Here is a 19,160-nt window from a genome sequence, read left to right as displayed (position 1 = left end):
TGGCCAAAAGTTTTGAGAATGCTACAAATATTAATTTTTACAAAGTCTACTGCTTACGTTTTTCTAATGGCAATTTGCATATACTCCAGAATGTCAAAGAGTGATCAGCTTAACAGCAATTACTTGCAAAGTCAATATTGGCTAAGAAAATGAACTTTAACCCCCAAAACACATTTCAACATCATTGCATTCCTGCCTTAAAAGGAGCAGCTAACATTGTTTTAGTGATTGTTCCATTAACACAGGTGTGGGTGTTGATGAGGACAGGGCTGGCAATCAATTAGTCATGATTAACAATGACACCACTTGACACTTTAAAAGGAGGCTGGTGCTTGGTATCATTGTTTCTCTTCAGTTAACCATGGTTATCTCTAAAGAAACACGTGCAGCCATCATTGCTCTGCACAAAAATGGCCTAACAGGGAAGAGTATCGCAGCTACAAAGATTGCACCTCAGTCAACAATCTATCGCATCATCAAGAACTTCAAGGGGAGAGCTTCCGTTATTGCCAAAAAGGCTTCAGGGCGCCCAAGAAGAACCAGCAAACGCCAGGACCGTATCTTAAACCTGTTTCAGCAGCGGGATGGGACTACCAGCAGTGGCGAGCTAGCTCAGCAATGGCAGCAGGCTGGTGTGAGTGCTTCTGCACGCACTGTGAGGCGGAGACTGCTGGAGCAAGGCCTGGTTTCAAGGAGGGCAGCAAAGAAGCCACTTCTCTCCAGAAAAAACATCAGGGACCGACTGATATTCTGCAGAAGGTACAGGGAGTGGACTGCTGAGGACTGGGGTAAAGTCATTTTCTCAGATGAATCCCCTTTTCGATTGTTTGGGACATCTGGAAAACAGCTTATTAGGAGAAGAAGAGGTGAGTGCTACCACCAGTCTTGTCTCATGCCAACTGTTAAGCATCCGGAAACCATTCATGTGTGGGGTTGCTTCTCAGCCAAGGGAATCGCACCACTCACAGTCTTGCCTAAAAACACAGCCATGAATAAAGAATGGTACCAGAATGTCCTCCAAGAGCAACTTCTCCCAACTGTCCAAGAGCAGTTTGGCACCCAACAATGCCTTTTCCAGCATGATGGAGCTCCTTGCCATAAAGCAAAGGTGATCACTAAATGGCTCATGGAACAAAACAGAGAGATTTTGGGTCCATGGCCTGGAAACTCCCCAGATCTTAATCCCATTGAGAACTTGTGGGCAATCATCAAGAGATGGGTAGACAAACAAAAAACAACAAATTCTGGCAAAATGCGAGGATTGCTTATGCAAGAATGGACAGCTATCAGTCAGGATTTGGTCCAGAAGATGATTGAGAGCATGCCCGGGAGAATTGCAGAGGTCCTGAAGAAGAAGGGGCAACACTGCAAATATTCACTTGCTGCAGTAACTCATTCTAACTGGCAATAGAACCTTCTGGTCTTATAATATGATTGCAATTATATTTCTGTATGTGATGTAAACATCAGACAAACACAATTAAAAACCAGAGGGCAACAGATCATGTGAAAATATAATTTTGGTGTCATTCTCAAAACTTTTGGCCATGAATGTATATATATATATATATATATATATATATACACACGTGTTAGTAAGAAACAAAAGCATATATTGTGAGGTAGCAGCGTTGTTTGGGCAAAAACGTGAGGCAGTGAGGCAGCAGCGTGTTCACACCAACAGTCTATTTATTGTTGCAGCATAAATAGATCCAATTTCCCACAGTCAAAGTCTCTTCCGGATCATAGCCGGTGCATATAGACAAATTCTTTGCATCAAAAAGTCTTGTTACCTTAGGACCCCGATAACCGCAGGGATCTGTGTAAGGTTCTCCTAGGCTTACACTCTTGGTCTGTGTTCACTCCACACAGAGCCAGCCTAGCTCACACCGCATGTGTTAGCTTCACCAAGCCTGGCTCTCAACTGAGACACACCCTGCTGTGCTCTACATGAGTTTAAATGATAATGCCGGACATGAGGATTGCTACAAAACCTGGACTGGGAGGAGAGATCTGTCTCCCTGTTACCCTTTGTGCTATACTCCCAGTAATAGCAATAGCAAACTCAGAGGGTTTCCAGACACATTCTGGGGGACACATAGCGGTCTTCAAATATTACTCCTGTCACTGCCTCACATATCCCCCCCCTCAGTTCAAACGGGCGGGGTTGAACTTTTGCCAACATACAGGGACCTCTGGAGAGGGCATCCGCATTGCCCTGCAACCTACCAGCCCGGTGTTCCACAGAAAAGTGAAAGTTCTGCAAGGAGAGAAACCACCTGGTGACTCTAGCATTTCTCTCCTTGGCAGTCCTCATCCAGACGAAAGGGGAGTGGTCTGTCACCAGGCGAAAGTGTCGCCCCAGCAGGTAGTAGCGTAGGGATTCCAGAGCCCATTTTATGGCCAGGCACTCCTTCTCCACTATGCTATAGTTCTTCTCTGCCGGGGTGAGTTTTCTACTCAAATAGGTGATCGGGTGCTCTTCTCCATCTACCTCCTGGGACAGAACCGCACCTAGACCCACCTCAGAGGCATCTGCCTGTACTATAAACTCCTTTTGAAAGTCAGGGTTGACAAGGACAGGCTGACCACATAGGACTACCTTTAGCACCTGAAAGGCTTCCTCTGCTTGTGTATTCCAGTGGACCATGACCGACTTCTTCCCTTTTAAAAGATCGGACAAAGGCGCCGACCTTCCAGCAAAATTGGGTATGAATCGTCGGTAATACCCCATTATACCCAGAAAGGCTCTTACCTGTTTTGTGGTAAGGGGACGAGGCCAGTGTTGAATGGCTTCGATTTTGTTTACTTGTGGCTTGATAACCCCTTGGCCTATCACATACCCCAAGTAACGGGCTTCTTTGAGATCCATAGCACATTTGCTTGGATTCGCCGTCAGACCAGCCGCTCTGAGCGAATCCACTACCGCTTGTACCTGAGATAAGTGGGTGCTCCAGTCACTGCTATAGATGATGATGTCATCCAAATATGCGGAGGCATATGGTTGATGGGGTTCTAACACTATGTCCATTAATCTCTGAAACGTGGCCGGAGCCCCATGTAAACCAAATGGCAAGATGACATAGTGATAGAGCCCCCCTGGCGTGACAAAAGCGGTCTTTTCTTTTGCCGCCTCTGTCAGCGGCACCTGCCAATAACCTTTAGTGAGATCGAGAGTCGTGAAGTACTGGGCCCGTCCCAGTCTCTCTATCAGCTCGTCGACCCTGGGCATGGGATACATATCAAACTTCGATACCTCATTTAACTTTCGGAAGTCATTACAGAATCTTAAAGAACCGTCTGGTTTCGGGATCAGCACAATGGGACTGGCCCATTCGCTCGTGGATTTTTCAATAACCCCTAGTTGGAGCATCTTTTTTACCTCCTCCGCAATGGCTTGCGTACGAGCCTCTGGTACCCGGTATGGCCTCAGGCGTACCCTTACTTGAGGCTCGGTGAGAGTATCATGGTGGATTACGGTTGTTCGGCCGGGTAGGCTTGAGAACACATCCGTATTCCGCTGCACTAACCTCCGAGACTCCCGTCTCTGCTGTTTTGAGAGAGAATCCCCTATCCTTACTCCCAATTCATCATCAGGGGACTCCTCCTTTGTTGTTGTCAAGGCACCTGAAAAGGTTAGGTCCAACGTTACGTCAGCCACCATACATTCCCTGTCTTTCCACGCCTTCAGCAGGTTTACATGGTAGATTTGCTCTGGTTTTCTTCTACCTGGCTGATACACCTTATAGTTTACTTCCCCCACTTTCTCCCGGATCTCATAGGGACCTTGCCATTTGGCTAAGAACTTACTTTCTGCAGTAGGTATCAGGACTAAGACACGATCTCCCGGTTTAAAAGACCTGATGGAGGCCTTTCTATTATACTGAGTACTTTGGGCTGCCTGAGCATCCAGCAAATGCTCTTTAACAATGGGCATTATTGCCGTGATACGATCCTGCATTCCCATAACGTATTCCACTGTGCTTTTGTGAGGGGTGGGCTCCTGTTCCCAAGTTTCCTTAACTATATCCAGCAGTCCCCGCGGATGTCTGCCATACAGTAACTCAAATGGCGAGAACCCGGTGGAAGATTGTGGGACCTCGCGGATAGCGAACATTAAATAGGGCAATAACATGTCCCAATCTTTCCCCTCTTTGGAGACCACCTTTTTCAACATAGCCTTTAGAGTTTTATTAAAACGTTCCACTAGACCATCGGTCTGGGGATGGTACACTGACGTGCGTAGCTGCTTGATCTGGAGGAGTTTGCACAGTTCCTTTGTAATTTTAGACATAAAGGGAGTGCCCTGATCGGTCAGGATTTCTTTGGGTAACCCCACGCGACAGAACATAGCAAACAATTCCCGAGCAATAAGCCTCGCCGAGGTGTGACGTAGTGGAATGGCCTCCGGATAACGTGTCGCGTAATCCATCACTACCAGGATGTGCTGGTGACCACGGGCTGATTTTACAATGGGTCCGATCAGATCCATAGCAATCCGCTCAAAAGGCACCTCTATAATGGGTAAAGGTATCAGAGGACTACGGAAACGGTGCGTTGGTGCGGTCAACTGACAAACTGGGCAGGACTCACAGAACCTCTTAATTTCTGCGCCGACCCCTGGCCAGTAAAACCGCTGAAACATGCGTTCCCGCGTTTTCTCTTCACCTAGGTGCCCACTCATTAGGTGGTTATGAGCCTATTCCAAGGTCTGACGGCGGTACGGCTGAGGGACCACCAACTGTTCCACTATTTCCCCCCGGATTGTATCAACCCGATAGAGCAACTCTCGCTTTAGAGCCATGTAGGGAGTTTCCAGCCTGGCACCAGGCCGCTGGGGTACCCCATCAATTACCTGTACATTTCCACGTCCAGGAGCCAATGTGGGGTCCCGGAGCTGTGCTGTTCCGAAATTATCTGGAGACACGTTCAACTCCGGGATTGCCTCGGGTGGCTCAACCTCTCCTGCCATTACCTCTAGGGGAAACCTGGCAGGGTTACACTCTGTCCCTATACTGGAGACCCCTACGGCAGGTATCCCTGAGTCGGGATCGTCCGGCTCAGGGCCTGGTTCACTCATACACCTCGGAGGGCTAGGTCGCCTCCCACATAATGTCCAGAACAGGGGCAAGTCTCTTCCCAAAATAACAGCATATGGAAGTCTTTTCATCACCCCCACTTCATGTTGTACCTCTCCACACGAGGTAGCAATGGTGACCCTTTCCATAGGGTATTCACGTAGGTCTCCATGAATACAAAGTACCCCTACTTTATGTCCCGTATGGTTTTCCCCGGAGACCAAGGAGGCATGTACAAGAGTCACTAAATTTCCTGAGTCCAACAAAGCCTCTGCTGTAAACCCATTAACACGTACTCTGCAGAGATGGGGCTCCTCCCCCATAGTAACAGTGCTTGCGGTACAAACAGTATGGGCATACATTGATACCCGGCGAGCGTACCGGCAGTCCATGGGTTCTGATGTGAGTGGGCTCTGTGCCATCACATGCCCGAGCTGATGGCACTGCCAGCACATAACAGCAGAGGTGTCCCTGTTTCGGGTGTCTGACTTTGGGGAACCGGGACTCCTGCTGACCTTAGTCTGGGGTTTACCCTCTGCCAGGGCTGAAGACGGGGCAGCATCCGAGGAGGGACGGGAGTCTTTTACCAACTGTGAAGGGGGCGTATCCCTACGGAGTGCCCGCCGTGAAGCAGAGTCCCGGACCAACTCCTGGGTAGCTGTGTAGCGTTCCACCAAATTCACTAGCTGGTCTAGGGTACCGGGGTCCCCCTGTCCCACCCACCGTTGAATGGGGGCTGGCAAAGTCCGCACAAACCGTTCAATCACCACCCGCTCAATCATCTGTCCGGGGTTCAAGGTCTCCGGCTGCAGCCATTTTTTTACAAGGTTCAGTAAGACATGGGCCTGTGAGCGTGTAGGTTTTCCCTCCTCAAAGGACCACTGATTCACTCGTTGGGCCCGGAGATAAGTGTTAACCCCCATTCGTGCAAGGATCTCACCTTTCAGTGTGCCATAGTCCTTGGCATCCTCCGTGCTGAGATCCAGGTAGGCTTTTTGGGGTTCACCTACCAAGAACGGGGCCACGACATCAGTCCAACGGTCGATAGACAATTTCTCTCGCTCAGCGGTCCTCTCAAACACGGAGAAAAAGGCTTCTGGGTCATCCTCTGCACTCATCCTCGTAAGTGCTGCCCTTACTCTGTCCTGGGCCGCAGGAAGGACTGGATGACCTGGAGTTACTGCTGGGAGCGCTTCTCGCAGAGCAGAAAGCTGCTTAGCCAACAAGCTGTTTGTCTCCTGTTGCTGAATGAACGCCCGCTGGAGCTGGACATTGGTTTGTTGCTGCTGAGCATTAGCCTGGGCCAGCTGCTTTACAAGATCCTCCATGGTGGCTGCTGAGTTAAACTGTAACTTTGCAGGCTTGATCATAAACATGTGAAAACTGGGTTGTTGCCCCTAGCAACCAGGCTGCAACGCCTGCAGGCTTCGTGGACCCACCGATCCACCGCAAACAGTCAGTAGAATAAAAAAATTATTATTTTTTTTTTCTTCCGGGTAAGTACCTCTTAGGCCATTGCCCTTAGCAACCAGGCTGCCATGCCCGCATTCTCCACCATAATGTGAGGTAGCAGCGTTGTTTGGGCAAAAACGTGAGGCAGTGAGGCAGCAGCGTGTTCACACCAACAGTCTATTTATTGTTGCAGCATAAATAGATCCAATTTCCCACAGTCAAAGTCTCTTCCGGATCATAGCCGGTGCATATAGACAAATTCTTTGCATCAAAAAGTCTTGTTACCTTAGGACCCCGTTAACCGCAGGGATCTGTATAAGGTTCTCCTAGGCTCACACTCTTGGCCTGTGTTCACTCCACACAGAGCCAGCCCAGCTCACACGGCATGTGTTAGCTTCACCAAACCTGGCTCTCAACTGAGACACACCCTGCTGTGCTCTGCATGATTTAAACGAAAATGCCGGACATGAGGATTGCTACAAAACCTGGACTGGGAGGAGGGATCTGTCTCCCTGTTACCCTTTGTGCTATACTCCCAGTAATAGCTATAGCAAACTCAGAGGGTTTCCAGACACATTCTGGGGGACACATAGCGGTCTTCAAATATTACCCCTGTCACTGCCTCACAATATATATATATATATATATATATATATATATATATATATATATATATATGAATTTCATCATTTTATATTAAGCTAACGCAGCATGTATTACAAAAAGTCTCATGATCAAAAATTCCCTTGTCTGAGCGCAGACCAGACAATGGGTGTGGTACACAAATCCAAGCGCCATTTTGAGTTAGTACTGTTATTTTTGGTTATATGTATATATAGTGAATACCGTCTATAATAATCCCCCCTTCTGAAGATAGCCAAAAATCTTTTCCCTGCTTTCGTCGAGTCTATCGATCTGTCCTCATACCGCTGGCTATTTCACTGCCTATGAGATAACACATCCCTTGTGGATAAACCACCTCGCTCAACACACTAAGCATAAGGAAGTCAGATCTTGTCTCTAGCCCCTTAATTGTCCTTTTGGCTATGTTCTACACTGGCATACAGCATCCAGTGGAAATGGAGTGGTGGTAGTCCTTTTATCAGTTCATATTCATCAGGGTTGGTCACACTCAGAGCTGCATGTTCCTTGTGCGATGGGGGTAGCACATGCGGAATGCATGGTCATTTTTCATCCATAGATTTTGATATCACCTTCTTGATGCACGGAGATACCCAGCATATGGTAAGGCCAATACCATCAGAACACAGATAATAATGACTACTAACTTAATAAGCGCATCTTGCCACCCTCTCCACCCACCAAACCAAGTGTCCTATTGTTGTGTACCAGAGTTTGTGACCAGTTCCTCTGACAAATCAGTGAGACCTTTTAGGGCTTTAGTTATACTTCCATCGGGGCCAGTATTATTGGGTATGTAGGTACAGCAGTTAGATCCTATCATTTTACAGACCCCCCTCCCCTTTTTCTGCCAGGATCATGTCGAGAGCCATCCTATTTTGAAAGGCTATAACTGAAGTGGGTCCTAGTTGTTCAACAATTCCTTTTAGGGCGTCTCTAGTGTAATTTACAAAGCGTTGTTGCTTGTAATACAGGTAGTTTATCCAGTCTTAAGGGCACATTGTCTTGTCCAGGGTACCTGTAATCTGGGTCTTACTTTTATGAAGGTAGCCTAAGCTATAAATTGTTTGTTCAAACGTAATAAGAATATCTGTGTATGTAAATAATCAAAATGTAGATGTAGTTGCATAATTATCTGTGTGTCTATATGACAATCGCACAGACGCCATAATATGATTCATGAAGGGGTTACCAAGCATGAGTGAACAAATGTACAAACAATGAAAGTCTTCATGATGAGGAGCAAAGGCCTTATCAGTAGTTTCACACACAGAATGTATAATGAACAAAGATGTATTTTATAATATACTGGGAAAGATTGGGGAGGTGAATACTCCCTAGACTCTCTGATCTAGTTTCAAGGTCAATGATGCATTCTGTATAATTGAGTCTTTTCCAATACATGAGTTCAGTCTATGATACTGGCTTATACAGAGAACACATCTTGTGTGATCATTGTCTGATTCATTAATATCTGCGCTGATATATAGCTAATTCAGCACCAGACTCTGATATCCTGAACGAAGATACCATTAGCTATCTTCACCTAAATTTCTCCCTTGACATATGGCGCATCAACGTGGAGCCCCTCCAAGGACGCATTGCTGACCTGGAAATACCGATGCTTTGGACGTTGCGGACTGAGACCTCCCTTCGCTCCACGTAGGCTGATCACCTACAGCCCTCGGTGAGTGTTACATACTTTGTATTCACTACCAATGTGGTTGTTCTTGGAGAGGAGGGAGTGACGGGCTGTGTGTCCTTATCGGTGTTGAAATGTACCTGATTGTCACTCAGGGGTAGTGCCCGCTGGGGCTCCGTGCACGATCCCAGCCCTGAGGTGTGGATCGAGAGTGTCACACGGGATCCAGAGGACGGTTGTTAGGGCAGGAAAGACGAGGGTGGCCAGATATAGCTAGTTAGACTGACCCGGTCTGTAATTAAAGACGCGGGGGGTTCCCGTGACCGAAGATAGGGATTAGGACGTTAAATTTGATACAGATGACCAAGTCCGGAGGTCGGGACATTCTTGTATATGCATGTACATTTTTGTTCGTGCTCCTCCTTTCATAGGATACATACTTGTGATCGAAGATAGGGATTAGGACAATAAATCGGTGCAGCTGATCAAGTCCAGAGGGAATACATTTTGTACCCCTCCTCCTTTCGCGGGGGACCCTTATTACTATATAGCTGAGGGAGCAGCTAGTATAGAGGTGTAGCCTTAAGTTCTGGCTGGACTGTAACGCACACCGCATAGTCATAAATTAGTGTAATCTGGACACCACCAAGATAGCAAAAATGTTCAGACAGAAAGCTGAGAGCCCTGAAGGTAACAAGAGATTGTTGCTTGATGCGAAGTTGTTTGGCAGAGTATTGCAGGCATTGCTATTAGAAGGATACATTGAGGTTGAAGAGGAGGATGAGCAAGGGGATGTTGTGTTTTCCTATAGGTTACTCAAGTCTGAGGATGGTTTTATGGCCACTCGGGAAGCTTGTTTTCTTGCTACTTCGCAGACTGATCCTGGACAAGCCACGGAGCTGCTCATAGATGCTGCAGTCCCACCCACTGGCCAAAATCCCTTAAAGGGAACCTGTCACCTAGAATATGCGTTCTGACCTATCAGCAGACGCATGTGTGCCCTAATTACACCTACCTACCCATCCCTGTGCTGTAAAATTGTATAATATAAAAGTAATAAAAAACGTTTTATTACTTTCATATGTAAATAGCAGGGTATGTGGTCACAGGGGTGGCGCCTTGCCCTATGGACGTCTGTATATTTCCGTGGTATCATGCCCCTGTGGGCATGATACCATGGAGCGACGTCCCCGTCGCTCATTCTATCCTGCGCGCATTGCAGCAGGCTTCTTTTCCGGGTGTTCAATCGCCGGCTTCAGATGCGCATGCGCAGTGCGCGTCTGAAACTGTCATGGAGAACCCGGAAGAGAAGCCTGCTGCAATAAAAAATAAAGGGGGGGGGGGAGAAGATATTTTATATTTTTCCAGTAGTAGAAGGCGCAGCAGACATATTGGATAGGCTTTAAAGCTGGCCTTTCTTTTGCAACAGTTATGTCATGTTTATTGGACTACTATGAAATATGTCTGTTATAACAATGATCTAATGCATATTTCTTTTAGTGTTTGTTTTTATAGATGGAACATGATGCTGGTCGATTCTGCACTGGATATGCTACGGTTTACACAACATGAGGTAGTCTAAATTTGAGCCACTCCCTCCCCTCCTATCGGTACAGGTGAAAGTGATGCATTAATGCCTCTCTAGATGGGTGGAGCAGTAGTAGGTAAGAGTTAAAATGTGTATGTAGGATGTAGATCTTTCCTGTTGTCACATGAGCTAGGTATGCTGAAGATAAAGTCTAGATCTGAGCTGACGGAATCGGATGGAGATCCCTGCACAGGTGCAGCTGACCAAGAAGCAGTGAACAGGCCTAGAGTTGAGCAGTCCTTTACCAATGCATATGGACCATACCTTGGTGGCACCTGTCACGTCAGTGACTTCTGTCACTCCTTGTGTTCTTAAATCCCTACAGGAACAAGCAAATTAACAAGGAATGGAGTGTGAGACGCAGGGAGCCAGCTGACTGAGGATGGTCTGTGGATAAAGGGCGGTAAGCTTTCTCTGCCATGAGATCTCTTCTTAATGATGGCCCAAGTAACTTATGGACTAAAATCTGTGAAAAATAAATATCAGTGTGCGCTATGGTGACACCAGGGTTCAGTACCCAGGTGGAGAGACTCACCCAGTCTTGTAAAACATGTTCTTAAAACAATAAGAAAAAAAACTGTAAATAGTCTGCAGAAACACACCCTGCACCTGCTCTACCCATTTTTAGAGACTGCAAACTGATTATAGATGTATATCATTAGCACTTTGTATACAAGTCTGTGCGTGTTGTGTAGATTTCTCTCCAGGGTTGGTCAAAGGCATTCCAGTGCAGAAAACGACGTCATTTCTGAAAATCCACGTAATGCAAGTGGTATGTAAAAAAAAAACCAAGCTAACAAGTTGTGAACAAATACGTGTTTTGTTTCCCTTTAAAAAAATTGTTTAAAAGAACAGAGAGTCCTCAGTGGTTGATACCTTTTAATGGCTAACTGAAAAGATGGTAATAATTGCAAGCTTTCGAGACTACTCAGGTCTCTTCATCAGGCATGGTATAACACAAAATCTGAAGAGTCACGTATTTATACACAACACGTAGAACAGTATTACTGCACTATTCTAAGTCCTGTTGTGTATAAATACGTGACTCTTCAGATTTTGTGTTATACCATGCCTGATGAAGAGACCTGAGTAGTCTCGAAAGCTTGCAATTATTACCATCTTTTCAGTTAGCCATTAAAAGGTATCAACCACTGAGGACTCTCTGTTCTTTTAAACAATTTTTTTATCTCTACTGGCTAACACGGTACAAAGATATATTTTACTTGTTTCCCTTTAGTAATAAACTGGTCTCTATGTAAAATGTTTTTTGGTTTAGCACAAAGCACATACAATTTTTATATAATTGACTAAATAGTGAAATAAACAAGTGTATTTTCTAATTCCAGATCCTAAATCAGAGTTAGTACTATATGGTTTTCAGTCAGGAGACTGATTAATCCTAAAAGGACAAGTGAGAAAGAGCCATGAGTCAAGATTGGATGAGTTGATCCAGCTTGTCCCCACCACAGAAATTTCGATAAAGCTCAATGGCAGACAACATGGATTCATGCCTCGCATTGCAGAAGGGTCGATCCACCAGAGCTGCACTCAGCGTTCTGCTCCTATTTATCCTTTTCAAAAAGACCTGTACAGTCTCAGACCATCATTGCCCAAACAGTTAGAAGAGAGGACTTAGAGAGCCTTGAGACATAGGAAAGTCCAACTACAAAGGGTCAGGACTCGCCTAGGGGTCCTTGGTCTCAAACCGGTGAAGAAAACCCTTCCCCCTCTTCACCCATGTCTCGACGTTCAGTTAGACAGGTTTATCCAACAGATCTTTCTCCCTCTTTTCCTAAGGGAACGCAGTACCCTTAGTATTTGGAAATGGCAGACGTGAGTCAAGGGGGGGACTGTTGAGGGTACGAATTGAGTAACCTACAATACTTAATTCAGCCATTTCATAGACCCAAAAATGTGGTTTAGTTGATGTAACCTAATATTTTATAAATGTTTTTATTTCCTACTAACTCATATGAATATATTCAGTGATTTTCCTTAATACAAAATGCTAGCTATGGACTCTCTCATCTCGGGAAAAAATTTGGAAGAGCCTATCCCATCAGGCTGATGTCTCCCCGGCCTAGTCTGCTGAGCACTGGCAGTGACACGCAAGTTAACGTCACATCTCAGAAACCAACAGACCTGAAACAACCGAAGCAGAAAGCAGCCGCTATTCTACCCATTATTCTAGAAGGTTTCTCTAAGTCAGCGCCACAAACTGTTCACATGAAGCCTCATCATGTTTTTTCTTTTTTTTATCAAGAACAGATCATCCAGGTTCACGAAGTGGCCCTAAGTGGACTGCCACTGACCAAGCATCCTCCTTTTTGTTTCATATCCGGAAAGAAGAACCATGGACAATCTGTAGCAAATGTTTTTTTTGGTTATGTGCTAATTTTAAGATAAGATCTAGATTCAATTTTCCTTGGTCAGGATAAAGTGCTTTAATGAAAGTAATAACGGCAATTCTAATAGCCCCTATAAATCATGAAGTTATTTTTAATAAATTAAATAAGGCGGGCTTTGCACGTTGCGACATTGCACGTGCGATGTCGGTGGGGTCAAATCGAAAGTGACGCACATCCGGCGTCGCAGTCGATATCGCAACGTGCAAATCCTTTTTGATACGATGAACGAGCGCAAAAGCGTCGTTATCGTATCATCGCTGCAGCCTCCGACATTTCCATAATGCCGGTGCTGCGACAGGTGCGATGTTGTTCCTCGCTCCTGCGGCAGCACACATCGCTGTGTATGAAGCCGCAGGAGCGAGGAACCTTCACCTTACCTGCCGCCGGCTGCAATGAGAAGGACGGAGGTGGGCGGGATGTTTACATCCTGCTCATCTCCGCCCCTCCGCTTCAATTGGCCGCCTGCCGTGTGACGTCACTGTGACGCCGCACGACCCGCCCCCTAAGGAAGGAGGCGGGTCGCCGGCCAGAGGGACGTCGCACGGCAGGTATGTGCGTGTAAAGCTGCCGTAGCGATAATAATCGCTACGGCAACTTTCACTATATATCGAACGTGCGACGGGGGCGGGACTATCGCTGCAGCATCGGTAACACATTGTTACCGATGTCGCAGCGTGCAAAGCCCGCCTAAGTACTTAAGGGGGAGCTAAAGGCTGTAGTGTTGTATTAAACAACAATCTAATGGAAGGCCAATATACAGTACAGACCAAAAGTTTGGACACACCTTCTCATTCAAAGAGTTTTCTTTATTTTCAGGACTCTGAAAATTGTAGATTCACATTGAAGGCATCAAAACTATGAATTAAAACATGTGGAATTAAATACTTAATAAAGTGTGAAACAACTGAAAATATGTCATATATTCTAGGTTCTTCAAAGTAGCCACCTTTCGCTTTGATTACTGTTTTGCACACTCTTGACATTCTCTTGATGAGCTTCAAGAAGTAGTCACCGGAAATGGTTTTCCAACAGTCTTGAAGGAGTTCCCAGAGATGCTTAGCACTTGTTGGCCCTTTTGCCTTCACTCTGCGGTCCAGCTCACCCCAAACCATCTCGATTGGGTTCAGGTCTGGTGACTGTGGAGGCCAGGTCATCTGGCGTAGCACCCCATCGCTCTCCTTCTTAGTCAAATAGCCCTTACACAGCCTAGAGGTATGTTTGGGGTCATTGTCCTGTTGAAAAATAAATGATGGTCCAACTAAACGCAAACCAGATGGAAAAGCACGCCGCTGCAAGATGCTGTGGTAGGCATGCTGGTTCTGTATGCCTTCAATTTTGAATAAATCCCCAACAGTGTCACCAACAAAGCACCCCCACACCATCACACCTCCTCCTCCATGCTTCACGGTGGGAACCAGCCATGTAGAGTCCATCCATTCACCTTTTCTACAAAGACACGGTGGTTGGATCCAAGGATCTCAAATTTGGACTCATCAGACCAAAGCACAGATTTCCACTGGTCTAATGTCCATTCCTTGTGTTCTTTAGCCCAAACAAGTCTCTTCTGCTTGTTGCCTGTCCTTAGCAGTGGTTTCCTAGCAGTTATATTTTACCATGAAGGCTGCTGCACAAAGTCTCCTCTTAACAGTTGTTCTAGAGATGAGAAGTTGTGTCCAAACGTTTGGTCTGCACTGTGTATGTATGTGTATATATATATATATATATATACAGTCATATGAAAAAGTTTGGGCACCCCCATTAATGTTAACCTTTTTTCTTTATAACAATTTGGGTTTTTGCTATTTCAGTTTCATCTATCTAATAAATGATGGACTGAGAAATATTTCTGGATTGAAATGAGGTTTATTGTACTAACAGAAAATATGCAATCCGCATTTAAACAAAATTTGACCGGTGCAAAAGTATGGGCACCCTTATCAATTTTTTGATTTGAACACTCCTAACTACTTTTTACTGACTTACTAAAGCACTAAATTGGTTTTGTAACCTCATTGAGCTTTGAACTTCATAGGCAGGTGTATCCAATCATGAGAAAATGTATTTAAGGTGGCCACTTGCAAATTGTTCTCCTATTTGAATCTCCTATGAAGAGTGGCATCATGGGGTCCTCAAAACAACTCTCAAATGATCTGAAAACAAAGATTATTCAGCATAGTTGTTCAGGGGAAGGATACAAAAAGTCTAAGAGATTTAAACTATCAGTTTCCACTGTGAGGAACATAGTAAGGGAAAGGAAGAACACAGGTACAGTTCTTCTTAAGCCCAGAAGTGGCAGGCCAAGAAAAATATCAGAAAGGCAGAGAAGAAGAATGGTGAGAACAGTCAAGGACAATCCACAGACCACCTCCAAAGACCTGCAGCATCATCTTGCTGCAGATGGTGTCAATGTGTATCGGTCAACAATACAGCGCACTTTGCACAAGGAGAAGCTGTATGGGAGAGTGATGCGAAAGAAGCCGTTTCTGCAAGCACGCCACAAACAGAGTCGCCTAAGGTATGCAAAAGCACATTTGGACAAGCCAGTTACATTTTGGAAGAAGGTCCTGTGGATTGATGAAACAAAGATTGAGTTGTTTGGTCATACAAAAAGGCGTTATGCATGGAGGCAAAAAAACACAGCATTCCAAGAAAAGCACTTGCTACCCACAGTAAAATTTGGTGGAGGTTCCATCATGCTTTGGGGCTGTGTCGCCAATACCGGCATCGGGAATCTTGTTAAAGTTGAGGGTCGCATGGATTCAACTCAGTATCAGCAGATTCTTGACAATAATGTGCAAGAATTGAAGTTACGCAGGGGATGGATATTTCAGCAAGACAATGATCCAAAACACAGCTCCAAATCTACTCAGGCATTCATGCAGAGGAACAATTACAATGTTCTGGAATGGCCATCCCAGTCCCCAGACCTGAATATCATTGAAAATCTGTGGGATGATTTGAAGCGAGCTGTCCATGCTCAGCGACCATCAAACTTAACTGAACTGGAATTGTTTTGTAAACAGGAATGGTCAAATATACCTTCATCCAGGATCCAAGAACTCATTAAAAGCTACAGGAAGTGACTAGAGGCTGTTATTTTTGAAAAAGGAGGATCTACAAAATATTAATGTCACTTTTATGTTCAGGTGCCCATACTTTTGCACCTGTCAAATTTTGTTTAAATGCGGATTGCACATTTTCTGTTAGTACAATAAACCTCATTTCAATCCAGAAATATTACTCAGTCCATCAGTTATTAGATATATGAAACTGAAATAGCTGTTGCAAAAACCCAAATTGTTATAAAGAAAAAAGGTTAACATTAATAGGGGTGCCCAAACTTTTTCATGTGACTGTATATATATATATCGATGTGATTAGAGTCCCAAGGTGGGTAGGTCACAAATAAGCTACAAATAACATATATCTAAATGGGGAAATTTTTAACATTTAAGGTTGACAATATTCACAGATATCTTATTAAGGGGGGCCTATGAAGGTAGCCTAAGCTATAAATTGTTTGTTCAAACGTAATAAGAATATCTGTGTATGTAAATAATCAAAATGTAGATGTAGTTGCATAATTGTCTATATGACAATAGCACAGACACCATAATATGATTCTAAGCTGTATAGTCATGAAGGGGTTACCAAGCATGAGTGAACAGATGTACAAGCAATGAAAGTCTTCATGATGATGAGCAAAGGCCTTTACAGTAGTTTCACACACACAGAGAGAATGTATAATGAACAAAGATGTATTTTATCACATACTGGGAAAGCTTGGGGAGTTGAATACTCCCTAGACTCTCTGATCTAGTTTCAAGGTCAATGATGCATTTTGTAAATTGAGTCTTTCCCAATACATGAGTTCAGTCGATGACATTGGCTCATACAGAGAACACATCTTGTGTGATCATTGTCTGACTCATTAATATCTGCGCTGATATATAGCTAATTTGGCACCGGACTCTGCTATCCTGAACGAAGATACCATTAGCTATCTTCACCTAAATTTCTCCCTTGACACTTTCATGTCTCCACAAAGCCAATATACATCGTGTATTTGCCTATTTTGGTTGGTAAAGAGGGAATCATCATAAGGGCCATCATGTATTTTTATGGTATCGTTGTAGAAATTTGGTGGTAATTTACCTATTGTTAGTCGCAGGGCAGTGCGTTCAAAACAGGCTTAATCTCCAGGACATTGGGTTATTCCATGCCCAACAGGTTCTTTCCTATAGTAGGAAGGGTACATGTGTGCTATATGTTGGCATCTTTTTTCAGGGGCCGTTTTGTTAGAAAAAAGAGACAGTATGCAATAGAAACTCTCTTTGTCTGTTCTGGGATCTGTGGGAAAGGGAACGGTATCCAGATGTGGCCTGGCTGCGGCACAAACAATACATGATGACCTGTTGTTACTTGTTGCTGTGTATTTTAGTCACTTCCCATATGTGCTTAGTACGTATAGTCCTTGGTCACCTTCAGAGGGATTTTCAATGTCTAAAAACATTGTCATGCGCCCGTCTATTGGGCAGTAGATGTCTGTGTATTCTCCATTTCTAATGCCCTTGTTCCCCCTAAATCTGCCCTTGGTCAGTGTCATGCAACTCAGTAAGCTTTTTAGAAATCTGTCTTTGTATGCTACAGCTTGGGTGGGCGAGTATCCCCAGTTTGTATCCCCAGTGTTCCACCCAACAAAGGACCATTTTTCACAGTTTGAACTTCACCTGTTTTCAGCAGTGGTGATACAGATGTAATGTGTACCTTGTTGGTGTAGGAGATATCGATCAATGGGAGTTGGGCATGCTACTATGTCACAATAGTCAAACTGATAGGAGGCAGATGGAACAGACACAATAAACCAAAAAGTAAAAACACCATCCTCTCTGGATTTTGCCCCTTGACCAACCACCGACACTCAAAAAAAGATATCTATCAGGTAGAAGATGGGAGACAGCCGTTTCCTGCCCCTGGTTCCGGCATCTTTTTGCAGTGGGATGCGTGGATCCCTGTGGGTCTTCCTTCAACTTTTATAGCGGTGGTAGTTGTCAGAGGACCTGAAATGGCCCGTCGTATCTGGGTTCAATGGCACATCTCGTGAGTTTCTGTCACGCTCCCCGGCTCCCTTGTCACGCTCCCCGGCTCCCCTGCCACGCTCCCCGGCTCCCCTGCCACGCTGCCCGGCTCCTCTGCCAGGCATCCCCCGCTCCACAGCCTCCATGCCCCATCACCTGCGGTCCCCAGGCAGCCCGGTCTCCGCTCCCGGCGCCCGTCGGCAACTCTGCTCCAGCCCGGCACTCCTGCCTCCTGTGCACCGCTCCCTGCTCTGGCTTCTGGCACCCGGGCCTCGCGCATGCGCATTAGGGCGCGCGCGGTCATTGACCCTCTCTTAAAGGGCCAGTGTCCTCCAACAGGATATTGAAGAATCAGGTACAGGGTATATAGGGGGATCCTTTCCAAGTGGGCGGGGCCTGTTCTTCGTGTTTTGCTAAGCTAGGAGTCAGGTCTCCTTATGTCTTGTGGTATACTTACCTATCTCTCTCGTAGAGCCGCTCCTGCCTCGCCAACCGGTCCTGACGATACCCGAACCCCGAACGGTGACTGTCTGCCATCCCGTCAGTTCCTACCATCTCCGATCCCTGTGGTGACCCACCTTCTCGCTCCGTTGGTTCCGGACTCTGCCTGACGTCATCTCGGCCTCCGAACCTGAGCTCCGTCACCCGGACTACCTTCAGAGACCCCGTGGTCCCAGGGACTTCTTCATTCCACTCCTCTGAACGGACTATCCTGCTACCCATAGTGCTCCGGCTACCGGGCACCTTGCCCTCGGTGAGGTGTTCAGCCCAGTGGATCCACCTCCTGGGTCTGCCCGTCCACCTGGCCCTAACAGTAAGAACAGGCCATGGATCCCGCCGAAGCACTAGCGGCCCAGCTGGGCACCTTGCAGCAGGAACTCGTACGACAGCGCGAGACCCAGTCCCGCATGCTGGCCTTCATGTCCTCGGTGGATACCCGCCTGAACACGCTGCAAGCAACTGCCATGTCCCTGGCATCTCAGGCTCCTACTGCACAGTCCATGGCCACGGTTCCCGTGGTGGCTACCTCGGAAGCTTCTAAACTTCGCTTGGCCTCTCCACCTGTTTGCCTCCGACCAAGCCAAGGTGGCGTTTGTGATGTCCCATCTAGAGGGTGAGGCACTGGCCTGGATGAACCCCTTGTGGGAAAAGGAGGACCCTGTAACCACTAACATCCAGGACTTCCTGCAGGCGTTTAGAACCACCTTTGACAAACCCGGACGTGCCGCCGCATCCACCTCATCACTCCTCAGGCTACGTCAGGGGACCATG

This window comes from Anomaloglossus baeobatrachus, chromosome 3, assembly GCF_048569485.1.
Source record: "Anomaloglossus baeobatrachus isolate aAnoBae1 chromosome 3, aAnoBae1.hap1, whole genome shotgun sequence".
Classification (NCBI taxonomy): domain Eukaryota; kingdom Metazoa; phylum Chordata; class Amphibia; order Anura; family Aromobatidae; genus Anomaloglossus; species Anomaloglossus baeobatrachus.
The sequence above is the reverse complement of the archived record's forward strand: the minus strand, read 5'-3'. Positions refer to the sequence as shown.